The 5,719-nt window shown below is 47.1% G+C and overlaps 1 pseudogene; it reads left to right on the top strand.

Moving 5' to 3' along the window:
* The first annotated feature begins 1,190 nt into the window (after positions 1–1,190).
* LOC103069494 (proline-rich protein 23A pseudogene) lies at positions 1,191–1,967 on the top strand (annotated as a pseudogene).
* The last annotated feature ends 3,752 nt before the right edge of the window (positions 1,968–5,719 follow it).

Raw genomic sequence — 5,719 nt, forward strand, 5'->3', positions numbered from 1 at the left:
AAAAAAAAAAAAAAAAAAAAAAAAAAAGACAAAGTGAGCAATCAGGTGGTTAAAGGACAGAAGTGGAAGAATGTTTCACCTTCCTCTGAAACCAGATGAAAGTGTTACCTATTCCAAAATCATTAATGGATGTTTTCTCTCATTTATACTGGAGAAGCTGAAGCACACCTTCCCTTGGTCACCAGGATCCACCGCAAAGACTCACCTTTAAACTGACACTCAGATCAAAGGCGCTGCCGCCTGCCTCATCTTGAGGGGAGGCTGACATCTCAGACCCAGCTAGGCTAGTTTCCGGCTCCTGGGCACATTGGTTCGTCCTTCGGCATGTCGTTTTCATCATCAGTAAATTGGGCTGCAACAGATACACCGCTCGGGTTAAGTCACATTAGAGAAAGTAAACTCTTCGTTCAGTTGATGGAAATGTAACGATGACCATCGTGGTGCTAAACTGATAGATATATAAGTTGATCAGGCAGCGGCTGCCATTAAGACACTCAATCCTAACATCGCTTTCCCTTTCAACACGCTGCAAGGATCTGACAGTCATTAACAACTTAGGCAAACAGAGGCTTACTATTGGACCAAAAGAAGATAAAAGGTCACTTCCAGGGCGAGGTCTCATGGGAAAAGGGAACTACATCTCACTGTTCCACTGGTGGGAATTGAAATTTAATCGGTTTTCCTGTTAAATTTCCGCATCTGAGGTCAACACGAGGAAAGCCAGGAAGCCTAGTCCTAGAGCGGCACGATTGCTCCGCCCCCTTGAGGCCTATGAAAGTATTTCTCTAAGTTGAACTACCCACCACAACCATGGCTATTGGGCAATACAGAGGCCTCGATTTCTAGGGGCGGAGCCTAGGAAGGGGCGGAGCTTAGCGTGAGAATGCTTTGCGACTCAGGTTCCGCTGGCGTCACTCACAACATCCTTGGCCCACTCCTGCGCAAACCAGTCCACGTGAGGACCTGAAGATTCACACACGCAACGCCAAGCGCAGCAGCTCCCCTAGAAGCCAGGACTGAGGGATCCCGAGAGGCGCCCCCAGAGCTCCGAAGGCTCCTCCCTCGTCCCGCAGTCCTGCGCCGCAACGCCCTGCTTCGGCCTCACCTGTCAAACCGATCTGTCACTGCCTGCAGGTCCCAGCCCTTCCTCGCCTTCTGCCAGGCCCCAGGCCCGCGGCCACATTGAGAAGATGGGCAGCCGGCCCCGCAGCCCCAGCGCCTCCCCTGCGGACCGGTGGGGACCGCATCCCGAAGGACCGGGCCCTGCCAAGCGCCGGTGAACGGAGGAGCCCGCGGGCCCCGAGTCCAAGTCCAGGGCGGCGCCCAGCCTGGACAACCTGACCTGGCCCCCGACCGCGGACACGCTCATCTTCGCGGTGGTTCTGCCCGCCGGCTGTGCCCTGCACGTGCCCCTGGACGACGTCGACCTGCTGCTGGAGCCCGAGCCAACGTCCGTGCTGCAGGTGTCTCTCAGAGATCGCATCCTCATACTGGTCCCTCGATCTCTCCTGGGCTCTGGCATTGAAATCCTGGGAGGGCAGGGCCACTCAGCTCTTGTCCTGGAACAGGGCGGTTTCTCGAGCGGTCTCAAGGAGTGCATCGCCCTCGAGCAGGGATTCTTCTATGAATCTGTCCCAGAGATCGCTGGCCAAGAAGAGGTCTACGGGGAGGACGCAGACGCCGAGTTCCTGCTGGCTGGGATGGATGCTGCAGCCAGCTCAGTTACTGGGCTCCTCCTCTCCGCTGGAAGGGCGTCCGACCCCGAACCATTGGGCGTAGTCCCAGAGCCCTCACCTTGGGGCCCCAACACTAGTCCAGAGAGACGCTCTCCTCACCACGACGACAACCTGGACCTCCACCTTCCAGAGCCCTTCCCCGACTCACCACTCCAACCTCTACCTCCCTCTCCTTGTCCAGGTCCTCACGAGCACCCCCAACGCCCTCTTGGTACTCCGTGCAAGGCCTAGAAATGCCTGTTCCAGGAATGAACTTCCTCCCACAGTTCCTGGCCACAGGCTGCGGACCAGGACAGTCTTGCTAAGCGTTGTGTGTACACTGCACACCTGATAAGAATCACAACGGACAGATGCCTTTTGGATGCACGCTGCGTTTGAAAACTTTGCATCCATGGCTGACTAAAACCCCGGGAAGGAAGCTCACCTGGGCAAAGAAAAGCCCCTTGAAACACAGTGTACTTTCAGACAGCCTGGCAGCCGCTTAAATTTTCTCTAGGGAGGGCACCTTTAAGCAGCTCTATCCCCCCGCCCTCAGTTTCCCTTCAAACCCAGGTGACAGCACTTTTCTCTAAAGAGCCATCCTTTCCCGGGTACCCTACCACTGCCCCTCCTCCTCGTTTTCCCCCAACAGAGTAATTACTAGATTTATTTTGCTCAATGAATTTTTGACCCCAGTGTCACCAGTACTTTGTGACAACCCTCTATACCCATTTTGAACTCTTCTGGATGGCAGCTCTAGCCCCTTTGGGGGATCCAGACAATAGGTGTATGCGGACAAATGTTTGTTGGATACAAAACCCAGAATGAGGAACAATGATCTGTTTTTGAATGGCTAGGGTGGCAAGTGGTTTTACCTCTATTGCTGGGTTTGTGGGGGTATTTTTCCAAAAGAACCAGCTGTTTTCCATTCTTCTTACATGCTATTAATATAATTCTCATGTCCAGGGAAAGTTTGTAATTCTAAAGATTCTGTGTTTTTATACTTCCAAGATCCAAATATGTCTTGTACATTGCTACTGGCATATAGAAAAATTTTGCTCTGTTGGTCTGGTATCCAGAAAAATTACTTAATTTCTGTAAACACTTATCTGTAAATTCTCTTGCTGGACTGATAAAGATAATAATATCTCCAAATAATGAGAGTATGTCTCTTTTTTTATGACAAGCCTCTTACATCTTATTTTTCCTTAATTTTTTTTATTGGCTATTACTTCAAATACAGATTGAAAGGTATGGTTAATAGGGTCATCCCTGTCTTTTTTTGGAAGTATAGTTGATTTACACTATTATATTAGTTTCAGATATACAACAGAACAATTCAGTAATTTTATGGATTATATTCCATTTAAAGTTATTACAAAATAATGAGCATACTTCCTTCTGCTGTACAATGTGTCCTTGTTGCTTATCTATTTTATACATAGTAGTTTGTATCTGTTTGTTTGTTTATTTATTTGTTTTTTGGCTGCATTGGGTCTTCTTTGCTGCACGTGGGATTTCTCCAGCTGCAGTGTGTGGGCTTCTCATTGCAGTGGCTTCTCTTGTTGCGGAGCACGGGCTCTAAGCACGCCGTCTTCAGTGGTTGTGGCTCGTGGGCTCTAGAGCGCAGGCTCAGTAGTTGTGGCACACGGGCTTAGTTGCTCTGCAGCATGTGGGATCTTCCCAGACCAGGGCTCGAACCCGTGTCCCCTGCATTGACAGGCGGATTCTTAACCACTGCGCCACCAGGGAGGTCCCAGTAGCTTGTATCTCTTAATCTCATACCCTGTCTTGTCCCTCTCCCCACTGGTAACCCCTAGTTTGTTCTTTACCTGTTTAAGTCTGTTTCTGTGTTATTATATACATTTATTTGTTTTATATTTTTAGAGTCCACATATAAGTGATAACACAGAATATATGTCTTTCTCTGTCTGACTTATTTTATTAAGCATAATACTCTCTAGGTCCATCCACGTTATTGCAAATGGCAGAACTTCATTCTCTTTATGGCTGAGTAACATTCTTACATCTTCTTTATTCATTCATCTGTAATGGTGAGATCACAGAATGACTCAGCCCTGAAACACTGGATGGAGACAACTGGGTAGATACACAAGAATAACTTGAATCCCCAGATCTCTTTTAATCCTCTTGGTCACAGAAGTGGCCCACCACTCTCTGTGAATGCTTGCCCATCTACCTTTCTCTAAGATGCAGAAGCCTCTGCCTGGCAAAACAACATGCACCAACCTCAAGATTTACCCCCATCTCCTCCCTTTGCCACCAGACCAGTAACTAAAGTTCAGTTTAATATAATTCAATAGAGGATCAAAAGGTTTAGAGCAATGTATATGGTACACTGGATATACTACCTAAAGCTGAATAATATATCAGCTAGTGGGAGTGTGCAAGGGCCGAAAGGCACTGGAGAGGCACCAGCATCACTGAGTCCAGGGTTGGCCAGTGATGGCAGGAGATGCCATTAAGAAATTAGACTCCTTGGTAGCCTTGGGGATAATAGGATCTGAGAGACTGAATATACAAACTGACAATGGCCAGACCACTTATGACAACAGAATTCTGACCCACAAACTTTGCAGCAACCAGTCCAGAAACAAAGCCATAACCGCTGTGGTAACTGGCCCCAAATGATCAGGACCTGGTCAATAACTGCCAGCCTCCCTAATTTTCATCCCTACTTCCAACTCAGGACCAATTTAAGAAAGCCAAATATGCTATGCTTAAGACACAAAGTTCACAAATCAAATCAATTACATAGAATTACCTGCTTCTAGTTAGCCTGCCTCTAGCTTTCCCCTGCCAATAACCTCCATTCAAACACACCTGAAGCCCTCCCTTTTTCCACTATAAACCTTTCCTAATCCCTTAGCTGCCTATGAGCTCTCAAATGCAAGAGATGGGGCTGACTCTTGCTATATAGCAAGCTCTGAGTAAACAGCCTCTGCTTGTTCTCCACTGAGCAGCCTTAGTTTATTTTTAGTTTTACTGGAGGTCCCAGTGAGGCATAGTCTCCACTGCCCATTGCCATAAATCTCAGCCTTGGACCAGGTGTGGTACCCATGGAGCACCTTGTGCCATAAGCTTCTCTCAGCTTATGGTGTCCACACCAGTATGTAAAGTCAACACCATGTCTAAACTCTCTCATTGCACTGAGTTCCTTAGCTATTTATTTCAGTTTGGTACCAGGTTTTGTTACTGACTCCCTTTATTTGGCATTGTTGGTGGCATCCAGACAGTCATTTTTATGCCCTTTTGTTCTCTTTCATTATTCCATTTTCTGCTGTGCTGATTAAAAATCTTGCTTATCACAAGGAAGGGAATCACTGGGTAGCACACAAAATTATGTCCTGTAAGCCTGTTGTTCGAGTCAACCTCAGAATCTTGTGAGTTTGCAGTTCTCGTCAGATTGGCATCCATCTGCACACACTTTGCAGTGGGTTTTCAATAAAACCAAATGAGCTTTCCTTCTCCTGATTTTCTTTTGCCCTGAACGTTTGGCTTTAATCCAGAAAGAGTGTCATGAGATGTACAAGCACCTCATTTACCCACCATTGCCAGCTCTTATGGGGTAGTTTAAGTGTAGAGCTTCTACTCTTCCAGGAGAGATGCCTGCTTCTTACATGTCATCTCATTCAACTCCTCATTCTTGTGCCTATCGCTCTAAATGACATAGCCTCACTAAGGAGGATTTGGCTTGAACAATATTGCTCATTTGAGAGATTCCTTCGATAAGAAGGGGAGATTTCTCAGTTTCAATGGGCAGCATATTTTGATTTGGTATAAGGAGGCTTCCAAACAAAACTCTGAATCAAAAGCTGCTTCATTAAAACATTCTCTGGCCAAAGCTAATGACCAATTTGAAAAACAACTAGATTTATTTCTCTATTAAGGCCTCCAGTTGCCTTTCCCAGATGTCCCTCTGCCTCTTTTCCTGCCATTCTCTCTCCTTCTGAATTCCACTGACTTGTCTTTTAATTCAACCT

The sequence above is a fragment of the Lipotes vexillifer genome, unplaced genomic scaffold (assembly GCF_000442215.2).
Source record: "Lipotes vexillifer unplaced genomic scaffold, Lipotes_vexillifer_v1.1 scaffold40, whole genome shotgun sequence".
NCBI lineage: Eukaryota > Metazoa > Chordata > Mammalia > Artiodactyla > Lipotidae > Lipotes > Lipotes vexillifer.